The sequence below is a fragment of the Nymphaea colorata genome, chromosome 1 (assembly GCF_008831285.2).
Source record: "Nymphaea colorata isolate Beijing-Zhang1983 chromosome 1, ASM883128v2, whole genome shotgun sequence".
NCBI classification, from domain to species: domain Eukaryota; kingdom Viridiplantae; phylum Streptophyta; class Magnoliopsida; order Nymphaeales; family Nymphaeaceae; genus Nymphaea; species Nymphaea colorata.
Genome location: NC_045138.2, coordinates 43,579,864 through 43,593,856, shown reverse-complemented (window position 1 = coordinate 43,593,856; position 13,993 = coordinate 43,579,864).

Genomic DNA, 13,993 nt, shown 5'->3' with positions numbered 1-13,993 from the left:
GCATAAGCTCTCACACGAGCTCTCTTCAAACCTTCAAAAGCATCATGGGCAAATTGCATACAAACTTAGGTCGTGTTCTTCTTGAGCAAGTTAGTGAGGGGAGCAAGAAGCAATGAATACTCCTAGATGAACTACTCATAGTAATTGACTAACCCAAGGAAGGACCGCAATTCTAGTTGGTGGCTTCTATTACTAGAGGGCTCTCACCCTCTCTAAATCCATTCGTAGCTAGCCTTGCCCAACAATATGGCCAAAAAAGCTGATCTCCTATTGGCCAAAGAGACACTTCTCTTTTCAATCATTCTCCTTCAATACTTGGAACATTGTCTATAAATGACTAACATGCTCTTCCATACTGCTACTAAATACCACTATATCATCAAGATAGACCACTACAAACTTGTCAAGGTACAGACAAAAGATCTTGTTCATCAAATTTTGAGAAGGTCATTAGGGCATTGGTCAATTTGAAAGGCATGACTAGGAATTCATAAGCACCATAATGAGTGACACAAGTGGTCTTTGGTTCATCTCCTTCTGCAATCTTGACTTGCCAGTAGCTTGATCAAAAGTCCAATTTTGAGAAGATTCATGCATTGCACAACTGTTCAAACAAGTCAACAATGAACGACAAAGGGTAGTTGTTCTTGACTACTACCTTGTTCAATGCACGATAGTCCACACATAGATGTTTCGAGCATCATGCTTTATCTGGAACAGCACTGAGGCTTTGAATGGAGCCTTTGAAGGTCAGATGATGCTTGTTTCTAACATCTGATCAATATGTCTTTGTAGCTCCTTCAATCAAGCCGGTCACATATGTTAAGGAACCATGGCTGGGGCCCTAACTCCAGGAACCAGTTCAATTTGGTGATCAACTTCCTACCTCAACAGTAATTGCATTGGTAGTTCAGGTGGCATTATTTTTTGAAACTCTTTTAGCAAGGAAACTAGGTTATGTTAGACAATAACTGACCTGGCTTCATCCTCTGCATGAATGGACATGAGGAACGTTTTCTCTCCATGCCTCATGCCCCTTCTTTAACTACATAGCTCACAACATGAAAGGTGACTTTTCACTGATAGAGTAGCAATGCACTGTGTGCGAGCAATCTAGCCCATCAATGTCAATGAATTGAATTGTGGCAACATCATAAGGTTTTGGTCCCGAAGAAACTCAATACGAAGAATTACATTAAAATTGTCTAGGGAACAATTAAGAAGCTTGTAGTGCCACCCCAACTCAGGATCTAGATGGCTACACCCTTTGCTTTTCCAAGGGTAGGGTTCGGCATAGAGTTCACCATCTTCAAGGTTCTCTGTTTAGGCTTAAGCTTGAACCCCAATCTCTTCACCTCTTCTTTCAAATGAAGTTGTGCATTGCCCTGAGTTTACCATAGCCAAAGTAGACTTCCCTTTTAGAGTAATATCCAAGTACATCAGTTCCTTATTCACCATTGTGCTTGATGCCGCTCGACTTTGGACAATGTTGAGCATTTGAACAGCCCCCATCTGTGACTGTGCTCCTTCACCCTCGGCCTCGACAACTTTTGCAACATTCACCTCTTGTCGTCTTTTGTAAGGTGCTTCCAATATTGTCCGGCTATGTGCTTATCTCCACAGAACCAATAAGTTACCACTTTGCTTTAGTTATTTTTGCTCTTTCAAAAGAAAGGCTTCTTATCAACTCATGTTGGGCTGATGACTCATCTTTATTGTCCCTTCAGTTCTCTTTCTTTCTTTCATGGTTAGATTTCTTCAAAGACTTGAAGGTGTTAGTGTAGTTCTTGCACTGGGTATCAGTCAAGCACTTTGCTGCTACATAAGCATCCTCCAAGGTCTCTAGGTTACCTCTTTCCACTTCGGATTGTGCCCAAGGTTGAAGTCCCAAAACAAACAAGTCAAGTTTATCCTATTTTGGCATATCAAGTATACCTACCATCTGATAGGCATGTCGTTTTGCATTTGGGGCATGAAGTAGTTCCTCAACGCTCATTGAAAGTTGTCGAATGTATTTATTTTGCAAATCCCTTTTGAATGTCACGCCATTTTTGCCTCCACCAAGCAACATCTCCCTCAAGTAGCATGGCTGCGGTTTTGATCTAGAGGTCATCTTCCACAACGCTCTGAAGATCCATGTAATATTCTACTTGGAATAAAAAGTTGTCGATCACCCAACTATCCTAACTGTCATTGTAGTTTGCTGGTCTTTGATAAAAAAATGTCGACCTTTGATAGTAAATCATCACTGCCACCTACAGAAATATGCCATTGCAACGTGCAGTTCTTTGCATGAAGTTTCTTAACTTTAGCTTGCAGTGTGGTCACCGCATCAGGAACTGACCTATTCGTGACCACAAGTTCAACCATTTTTTTCCACATTGTCTTCACTTCGTCCCTTAGCTCCTCGATTATCCAACACTTCTTTCTATGTGGCTGCATAGGCAACTAGCTTGTTCACAATTTTGATCACGTCTTTTCGGCCATGGGATGTGCCCATATCATCAGACTGAGCCACTCCCTTACCCATGGCACTTCACAAATTATATCGAGTCACATGACGTCTTCCTCGATTGCCACTTGTCGGTGTGTTTTTCTACACCAACACTCCAACCGCTTCCCTAGTTTGAGCCAAACGTGGCTCCAATATTAGTTATCATGGGGTGATTGCTCTCACCACATCGTATGGTGCAACAACTCATCAAACTGCTATGAGCCTAAAGGGGTAAGCAAGTGAGCAGATAATTTGAAAACAAAGAGTACATAAATAGACACAAGAAGGAGAAGAACTTGCAATGAGTTGTTTCATTCACTAGAAACAGTATATCACAAAAGAAGGTAAGCAAGCATATTGACTCTACTTTACTTACAAGGGTGCCCAAAAGGCTCATACGAGATTTGTCATGCCAAACAACCAAAGCAAAGAATCCCAAACATGACACTTAGACCGGTGGGAGGGTACTCCCTTACAAGTGAACAAACATATACAAATAGTATTTGTAAACAAAAGAAAAGACTATACAAACATAGACACAAGGGAACAATATAGATGATGTCTAAAATTCACCAACTATTAGGCATTACATCTTGTATGGTTCTTTTTCCATCAACACCTCCAAATTTTATTCGCATTTCAACAAAGTCCCATTCTATCCAACCCAGCTGCTTTAACCATTGTGTAATGCTCGCTTTTTATTTTAGGTAGGGCTGGAGTGGGTCCAAACCCGGACCCGAGCCTCTCACGCGAGGAGGAGCCCCACGCGATGGCTCTCCTCCCTCATCTTCCTCTCGGTCTCCCTCTTCGTTGCCTCTCATGCTGCAAGTGAACATCCGACGCAGAGAAGAAGAAGACGGAGGTTAGTGCAGCGGCGACGGAGGTGAAGACGATAGCAGCGGCAGCGACGACGTGTAGGTAAGCCCGTCGATCTCTCTCTCTGTCTCTTCCTTTTCCTTCTTCTTTCTTCTCCTCCTCCCTCTCTCGCTGTTTCTATCGCCTCTCCCTGTCTCCCAACTCTCCCTGTCGAGTTGCCCTCTTCCTCCCGTGCTTTTCACACTTCCTGTCTCCTACATTGTCTCCCTCTGCCACTCTCTCGTCTCTCTGCATGCTTTCTCTCTCTCTCTCTCTCTCTCTCTCTCTCTCTCTCTCTCTCTCTCTCTCTTTGTTCGAGCTCTCTCCCCGTCTCTTCCATCTCCTCCACTCTATCTCCCCATTTCTCGCTCGATTTCCCCTCTCTGTCTGTCTCTCCCTTCTATCCGAACTCTCTCTACTGGTCACCCCTTTCTGTCAACACCCTCGCTGTCGCACGCTCTTTCTCTTCTCTACTCTCCCATCTCTCTGCTCGCACCCCCTCCTTACCGCCAACCTCCTCCCACTCACATGTCTCATGTTCTCTCTCTTGTTTTCAACATCCCTCTCTCTTGTTGTCCCCTGCCTCCTCCAACCGAACCATCCCTCTTAGCTGAACCTCTTTCTCACAACGGAATGCCTTCTTTTTACAACAAACCCCTCTTTGGATCTATCTTTCGCTAAACCTCACCCTATTTATTGCTGGTTAGTCAGTTTGCATTTTGGGGATGCATCTTTCACCGAATACCAGTGAAGTGAAGGTGTTGGTGCAACGACATTTTGTGATTTTGGCCATTTGAAGATCAATCGAATATTTGAGGTGGCTGCCGGGAGCATTGCAGCAGTTTGGACTTTAAAAGTGGGGTGAGCGAGGCCTAATCGAGCCTAAATTGTTTAATATTCTATGTTAGCACATGTATAATTATTGATTGAGCATGCTAGACTTAAGATTGGAAAATTTAGAATGCATGTTAGCGGCGTTGCTATTTTTGGGAAAGTCTAGGACTATTTTGAGAAGGACGAGGATCTCCGTGTATAATTATCTTTCTAGCATGATGGGTTAATTTTCAAGGTGATTATGAAACATGGTAGAGATTTGATATGGTTGAGAAGATGTAAGACCGTCATTATGAACACATGGCGCACGCTATTGCCGATGTGCTTATTACGTTGTTGGTTGGGAAAGAATATGTAAGTTGGTAAACTTAATTGTGGGGTTGATGCCTTGGCTTGAAAAGCAAGGGAGAAACGTATTATTGATTGGTGCAATCGAAAGAGCATAGCTTAAGTTGTTTGGTCATGAGAAGAGACCTATTGGAGGGCTTTGTGGGTCAACACTACCCATTGACACCCTCTTGAGGCGATGACCTATGCCTCAATGATTATATTTCATACTTGTAGAGATTATAAAGCAAAACGAGTAGAAATCTTATCTCTTGATTATGTTTTCATGTACACCGGGCATGTCGAGTAGACCTTGAGTGACAAGAATCGAAGCTTGAGGCATTTTGGGTATTTTGGCAACATGGGACAGATATGACGACATTTCAGGCAAATCCTGAGGTCAACTTTTGAATGTGTGTTTCCATGATTGTTGGATCCTATCATTGTGATGTGATTAAATAATTGTGATGTGATTGAATGAATGTATGCATGAGAATTGAATGCTTATGTGATTAGTTTTGTTTTCAAAATTACTACACAATTGCATTTGCATGCTAGCAATGATAATTACTTAGGACAGATGAGGTGAGGTATCAAGTCAAGTATCTCTTCGACCCCAATTGTATATTAAAAAACGTCCTGCAATTAAAAGGACAACTACGAGCCAATCACGGATCGAGACTACTTTTCATGGTTTAACTAAGTTTTGAAAGATGTGATTGATGTGTGTGACTAATGTGAATGTTGTGATATGTTGTACATGCATTGTCGTGGGCATAAATGCAAATTAATGAAATTGAAGGGTAGTTGTACCCGTAATGTTATGATGGCTAGCCAATAATGTTAACTATATGTGTAGCCCTCGTATGGAGGCAATTGAAGGTATGGGTGCACTCGCGAAGTGAACCAACCTCATGAGCTAGCTGGTCATTTTGTGAATGTGCTTTCATAATGATAAGTAAGAAAAAATAAGAGATGAGATGCTAGTGGATTGTGGCAATGTGTTTGGGAGATGTCATGCCTTCGCCACTGGTCTCGCTTCGAGGTAGTGGAAGGCCCCAGGGTACCGTTGTGTGATGTGCTTGGAGCGTTGAGCAACCGTCTTTCCGAATTGGGTGTCTTAGGGAAAGCTGAGTAACTCTCATTAGAATTCACACATCCATGGACGAGTGCTCTTCCACTGCAACGTGAATGAATCCATATTGTTTTGGACTAAATGGAAGTTGTCTCCCGATTGTAGGTCGCCCGTAGTATGTACGTGTCTGTGTTTGCACCCACAGGAACTGTCAATTCACTAAAGTTAATGTAAATGAAAAGAATGTGAATGAAGTGAATGAGAATGATATGTTTATGTATGAATTGCATGTGACTTTTGAATGTGCTATTGTAGCCATGGAGTTGTCTTTACATGTCATAGTATATGTGAGGGATCTTCTTGACAAGTCATTCATGACATGATAGTGATTTAATTTTGTAATTGTTTATCTTAGATTTGAGCCCTTACCTAAGAGGGTTAGGGAATTATCTAGGGTGCCTGTAAAGGCTAAGTCTTCAGTTGTTCTTCTTTTTTCAGGTTCTGATGGACCTGGGACAACAGGTTGACGAGGTGGCCCTACTCACATCCTAATGGGGAGGTTTTGGGTCTATTGTAGTGCCGACGCATCATGTTTAAGTCTATTTGATGTCTTATTTTGTTTGACATCAATGTCATGGTTTTGGGGCATTTTTGTCATATGTGTTCTTGAAAAATGTGAAGTAATTTTATATGAACAAAATTTATGATATAATGAAAAGTTTCTCCCATTGTCTTTAATTTGCATAGCTCCTTTCCTTTTGAATCATGGTGTCATCGTATCTCAACGTTTTATGTTTTAACAAAAAAAAGTTATTTGAAGGTCAAAGTGTTGGGGTGTGACAGATTTGGTATCAGAGCTATGACAAAACCCCACTATGGATGTGAGTTAAAGCCTATCTATGAAGTCGTGTTACCCAGGTACGTGCTATTTGAGTTAGCTTTTATTGAAGTTTTAATTTTACTATGATATATACGTATGTGATGGATTGATGTCTTGATGATTGTGATACATCTTTGCAAATGGAACTTATAAAAGTTGTCTCAGACCTTGTAATAAGAATGACGGTTCTTGCTTGTACAGATGGAGTACCAATGTAGGGGTAAGAAGCAACGTGGGCCAGCTATAGAGGCACAAAGAGAGCCAAGTTCGGCCCACTCAGATGTGCATATCCCACTTGATGATAGTACATCAGGGCAACCATTCGCTCAGACTAGTGTGGGTGCCCAAACCCCACCAAGGCAGACTCCACCTATGGATCAGTATACTATACTGTCGATAACCTTGTAGACTCTGACCTCCCTAGTATAGTCGATGGTCAGTAATAAGAGGAGCCATGCATCTCCTACTAGGGACACCACTGCACCACTTAAGGAGAAGGTGACTTCGGTGTCATTCAAGTAATTTATGTCAATGCAGCCACTTGTCTTTACTAGAGATGACAATCCATACACGGTAGAGGAATGGTTTGAAGATGTAGAGCACATTTTTGAGCTTCTCAAGATGCCAGAAGGAGACAAAGTAAACTATGGCTCGTATTTGCTAAAAGGAGATGTTAAATGGTGGTGGCAATTGACACGTGAGATTCGGTTCGCAGGCCAATAGTCAATCTCATGGAAGTAGTTCAAAGATTCATTTTTCAGCACTTACTTCCCAGTGCATGCCAAAAACCAAAAGATGCAAGAGTTTCTTAAATTGTAACAAAATCATTTGAGCTTGGAAGAGTATGTTATAAAGTATGAGCACTTAGAGGTGTATTACCCACACCTCTATACCATTGATGACGCAAGAGCAGACAAGTTTGTACATAGTTTGCGCGATGGGCTGCAAAACAAAGTTATGTCCAGCAAACCTCGCATTTTGGATGAGACGGTCACCATGGCTAGACGCATGGAAGAGGATTGGGCTAGAACTCAGAAGGACCATCACAAGAAGTTAGACCAACACTCCCACGATGGGCAGGCTCAGGTCAAACACCAACATTTTGCAGGCAGGCAATATGAGAGGCATGATGACTGAGCATTCAGGCAGAACAGGCCAAACCACATTGACACCACATAGGGGGCAGTGACTACTCCGACCCTACTGAGGTGTCATACTTACTCACGTGTGCACTCTAGGAAGCGTGTTATCGGGAGACCGGAGCGTGTTTACACTATGGAAGGATGAGACACTTCATCAAAGATTACCCCATGATGCACGGAAAAGAGTTGAAGACCCGAGGCCAGTCCTTCTAGTGCTCAAAAGACCGATTGGATGTGTCTATGCAACTATCGTGGAGGAGCTTCGAGCACACAATCTCATCGAAGGTACTTTACTTGTTGGTTTTCACATTACTAGAGTGTTGTTTGATGTAGAGACGACTCATTCTTTTATATCTAGTTGATTTGCCACTTCACTAAAAGTGTCGGCTACAATGATGCCGTATGTTTTAAAAGTGGTCAGCCCTATGCATGCACAAGATTAGTGTAGCCAGTATCTACCTGATGTAGATGTGGAGATCCATCAACACCACTTACCTGCACAGTTGGTGGTCATAAGTCTTATTGGGTTTGATGTCATTTTGAGCATGGATTGGCTATACACGCATTATGCCAACATAGCTTGTAGAAAAAATCAGATACAATTGTTGACTAATGAGATGAAACCAATGGAATTCCAAGCACGAAAAGCCAGTCAAACTGATAAGATACTGGTGTATGCACTAAAGGCTAAACGATTGTTAGAAAATGGGAGCGTTGCATTTTTGGTCAACGTGTTGACTAGTGTGTCCGAGCCAGTGAAGTTGGAGGATGTTGCCATTGTGAGTGAGTACCCCGATGTGTTTCCCAAAGGGCTATCGAGTTTGCTTCCGACACGGGAAGTGGAATTCAAGATAGAGTTGTTACCAGGGATAACTCCTATTTCTAAGGCACCACACCATACCAGCTGAGTTAGAACAATTGAAGAAGCAATTACAGGAGCTCTTAGATAAGGACTTCATTCGTCCCAGCGTGTCACCTTGGGGAGCACCTGTATTGTTTGTTAAGAAGAAAGATGGAATGATGCGTTTGTGTATAGATTACTGTATGTTAAATCAAGTCACCATCAAGAATAAGTATCCACTTCCTAGAATTCAAGACTTGTTTAATCAGCTCAAGCATGCAAATGTATTCTCCAAGATCGATCTGAGGACAAGTTATCATCAACTTTTCATATGGGAAAAAGATGTTGCAAAGACTGTCTTTCGAACTAGATTTGGACACTATGAATTTAGGGTCATGCCTTTTGGGTTGACCAATGCTCCAACAGCATTTGTGGACCTCATGAATCGGGGTTTTCAAGACTACTTGGATTGGTTTGTTATTGTTTTTGTGGATGTTATTCTAGTGTACTCAAATAGTGAAGCAGAGCACAGAGATCACTTAAGAAGTGTATTGGGTATTTTGCACAAACATAAGTTATATGCCAAATATTCAAAATGTGAATTTTGGCTAGAAAAGGTAAACTTCATTGGTCATGTGATCTCAAAAGATAGAGTTTCCATAGATCATGCTAAGTTGTCGGTTGTATAGGACTGGAGGATGCCTTGCAATGTAACTAAGGTTATAAACTTTTTGGGATTGGTAGGATACTATCACAGGTTTATACATGACTTTTCAAAAATAGTTATGCCCATGACTAAACTATTGAGAAAAAGAGTGAGGTTTGTTTGGAATGAAGAGTGCAAGAAGAGTTTCCAAACTTTGAAGGACAAGCTTACTACTGCCCCTATTTTGACGTTTCTATCGGGTCATCCCGGGTTTCTATGCTCGCCACAAGGAAGATTCTCACGGTGCTGCCCGTGCTCTCTATCTATCCCACGCTTCGGCACCCAGATCTAGCCATCAAGGATCAGATCTAGGCTGAACCCCATGCTGACCTTAGATTGGGCATGCTGATTACTATCGAGTATGCCTTCGCATCCCCGATGGCAAGCAGTCGCTCTCGAATGCAGGCTTGCCATCTTTCCTCAGCCTGAGCCTTGGATAGCCAGCCGCATTTGTCGGCCAGCGTGCTCGTCAGGCCACTCCTCGGCCAACCGCCCTACTGCATGTAATTAGCAGCCCTCGACAATCTCAGTTATTTGCTATCATGACGCGCTAGCTAGGTGCAGACCGCCTTCCTTTTGCCTGCCTTAGTTTCAAGCCTAGGGCTGTTTACAAGCCAAGTTTGAGCCGAGCTGAGTCTGCTCAAACTCGGCTCTAGTATTTTAGACCAATGTTTTTCGTATCGTACGATACGGACGCGTATAGGTCGAAGAAACCTATACGATACGTGTTTGATAAGCGATACACATTCGTATCGAACGAGTATCATCCGTATTATGCGATACGGGGGCCGTATCGCATGATACGTGCGATACACCCCCGTATCGTACAATACGGGTTAAAACACATTTTTTTTTTATTTTTGAAAGTTTAAACCTCTTCCCTCTCTCTCTTCTTATATTTAAAGACTCCAAGAGAAGTAGGAGGGAGAGATTTTGCTCATTTTCATAAAAAATAACCGAGGATTCATTGATTTGAGAGATATTATCGTTGAATCATGAAAGATGATAACGATATGTTTTAAACTGTGATGTAATCTAAGTCCTAAAACTCCAAGTCTTAAGGCTCCAAGTCCTAAGATTCTATAAAATTTTCAAGTTTAAAATTGTGATAGATGCTTATTATGTTATTTTGTATATCTAATTTCTTATTTTTGAATGTGTTGTTGATAATTTGATATACATGAATGTTTCTTATGTATGATGATCTTTTTTATATTTGAATACTTTTTTCTTGATTTCTATTTTTTTGTTCATTTTTTCAGATTTGTAATGTTTTTTCTCTATTTTTTCAGATTTTTAAATATTTTTTAAAATTAAAAAATTAATTTTACGATACGCTACGCTACGTTTGCGATACGGCGTATAGGTCGGCCCGACCGATACATGATACGCTACGCCTTTTATAACATTGTTTTAGACAAAACTCAAACTCGGCTCGAGCGGCTTGATTAAACTCAAGTTGACGAGTTTGAGCTGTGCCAAGCATTTTATTAAAATATTTTGTTTGTAAAAGAAAAGGCAGTATGGGAACTTTATCACTAAACCTCACGTTTGCTAGCCAAGGTACAAACTGAGGTGAACAATTGGCAGAAAATGAGTGGACTTTGTAACTCGATCAACAATCACCCATATGACATCATGTTGTCTTCTGGTGGGAGGCAAACCAACCACAAAATCCATCGTTATGTCCTCCCATTTCCACACTAGGATATCTATTTTCTGTAGCAAGCCTCCTGGTCATTGATGCTCTGCTTTGACCCACTGTCAAACATCTTTGTACTGCCATGATATATGGAGAATTTATATTTGTGTGCTTCATCAAGCAACTGACCATTCACCTCTTCATCTCTAGGAACCCACAATCGTTGTCGAAACTACAATGAATCATCTCCATCTTGATACCAAAGAGAATCTGCCTTCTTACTTTCTTCCATATTTTTAGCAAAATCAGGATTTTTTTTTTTGCTTTAAGATAAGCTCTTCTAACCGAGGATGTTGCATCAAAGTAGTCATTATTGCTTTGTTCTCATCACATAGGTGAGGTTGCCAAAATATCTCATCTTGCAACAATGTCCAAGAGTGATTTACCATGTTGCATAAGCATCAACCACTACATTCACTTTTCTTGGATGATATGATATTTTGAAATCGTAATTTTTTAAGTATTCAATCCATCTTCTTTGCCTCAGATTGAGATCCTTTTCGGAGAATATATACTTCAATGACTTGTGGTTTGTGAACACTTCAAATATTGCCCCATAGAAATTGTGTCTCCATATCTTCAATGTGAACACAACCGCTCCCAATTCAAATCATGAGTGGGATAGTGTTTCTTATGTGCCTTCCGCAGAGTTATGCATTGACGAGATAGTGAGATTGCATGGAGTGCCAAAGTCTATTATTATGGATCGAGATCTATGTTTTACCTCTATGTTTTGGGGGCAACTACAAAAGGCATTGGGTACCAAGCTTAAGTTGAACACAACGTTCCACCCCTAAACTGATGGGTAATTTGAGAGCACCATTCAGACCTTAGAGGACATGTTACGTGTTTGTATTTTAGACTAGAAAGGAGAATGAGATAAACATGTGAACAGAGTTCACATATAATCGGGATGGTACCTTTTAAGGCATTGCATGAAAGGCCATGTAGATTGTCTACTTGTTGAATTGAATTGGGTGATGACAAGATCGAAAACACTTTGGCATTGCAACATTACACTGACAAAGTACACTTGATAAGGAAAAGGTTGTTGACTGCACAGAGTAGAGAGAAAAGTTATGCCGACATTCGACATAGAGAGTTGACTTTTGATGTCGGTAATCATGTGTTCTTGAAAATTTCACATACTAAAGGCGTTTTTCGATTTGGTATTAGGGGAAAGTTGAGCTCGAGGTTCATTGGACCTTTTGAGATATTAGAGAAGATCAGAGATGTGACATACAGATTGGCACTACCACCTAATTTTGAGTCATGCTCATGATGTTTTTCATATTTTCATGCTTTGAAAGTATGTGTCAGATCCTACACATGTGATTGATTTTCAGGGTATTTTAGTGCAAAATGATCTGACAATGGAAGAAAAACCTATTAGAATTGTGGATCAAAGAGAGCAAGTACTTCACACCAAAAGAATTCCTCTAGTAAGAGTGGAATGGCAACACCATGGGTTGATGGAGAGCACATGGGAACTCGAGGAGGATATGCGAAAGAAGTATCCACACTTATTCTTACATTGAGGTATGATCTAAATTTCGAGGACAAAATTTATTTTAAAGAGGGCAGGATGTAACACTCTTTTTTTTTTTTAAGTCAGGTTGGGTTGGAGCGGTCCAAACTCAGACTCGAACTCCAGCAGTGAAGAGGAGCCCAATGCTAGCTCTCTTCCTCTCCTTCTCTTCTCCCTTGCCTTCCTTAGTGCCTCTCCCTTCTTCGTTCTCTCGTCTCTCGTTGGTTCTAGCGGCACAGAGAAGCAGGCAGCAGAAGAAGGACAGTGGCGATGGAGTTGTAGGGCAGGGGCGACGTCGACGCTCGGGTGAGCCCTCTCGACAACTCTGTGTCTCTTCTTTCTTCTCCTCCTCCCTCTCTCGTTGTTCTGCCATCTCCCCTCTCAGCCGCACGGCCTCCCTCCTGTGCAACCCTCTCCCTCTTGTGTTGTCTCACTCCCTCACCCACACTCTCTCTGCTAGAGCTCTCTTTGTCTCTTCTGTCTCTTGCTCTCTCTCTCTCTCGTGTTATCCCCCTTTTTCTGCCACTCTCTCGCCCTCTCTGCCTGCCTCTCCATCTGTCCCGTTTTGTTTCTGTCGAGTCCCCCTCTTCATTCCACACTCCTCACACGCTCTCCCACTGCCCACGCTCCTGTCTCTTTGCTCGCATCCCTCCTTGCAGTCTCTCTCGCTCCCTCTGTCTGCCTCCTCTTTTCTGCCTTTTGTCTGCACTCTCTCTCACTCCCTCTGCCCATGCTCTCTCTCTCTACTCGACCTCCCTCTCTGTCTATGCTCCTCAGTCTCTCTCCCGCTCGCTCTTCCCTCTGCCCAAACCCTCTCAATCAATCTTCCCTCTTCCCTCGTGTGTTGTCTCTCTTCCACTTCCCCTCATACCAGCGAGTTGAAGGCTTGAGAGGTGACAACAACAGTTAATCTTAGCAGTTTGGGGATCAATCAAACATTTGAGGTGGCGGTCGGGAACACTACGACAGTTTGGACTCTAAAGTTAGGGTTAGTGAGGCCTAATCGAGTCTAAATTGTTTAATATTTTACGTTAGCACACATATGATTAATGATTGAACATGCTAGACTTAAGATTTGATGATTTAGAATGCATGCTAGCCATGTTGCTATTTGGAAAAAAATTATGATTATTTTGGGAAGGATGAAAATCCACGTGTATGTCTATCTCTTTAGCATGACGAGTTGATTTTCAAAGCGATTCGGAAGCATGGTAGAGATTGTGATATTGTGGAGAAGGTTTAAAACTGTTTTAGTGAGCTTGAGAAATATACTTCTATTGATGTGCATATACGTTGTAGGTTGAGAATCTTATTTGCGGGGTAAACGCCCCAACTAAGGAATGCAAGTGAGAAATGTGTTAGTGATAGATTGATCAAAGCTTTGAATTTAGACATTTGGTCACAACCTCAAAGAGTTGGGAAGAGACCTATTGGAGGGCTTTGGGCCGACATTACCCGTCGACACCCTCTTGAGGCGATGACCTATGCATCAATGATTGTATCTTATATTTGTATAGATTGTAAAACTGAATGAGTAGAGAATTTATCACTTAATTATGTTTGCAGGTACATCAAGCATGTCAAGTGGACCTTGAGCGACCAGATTTGA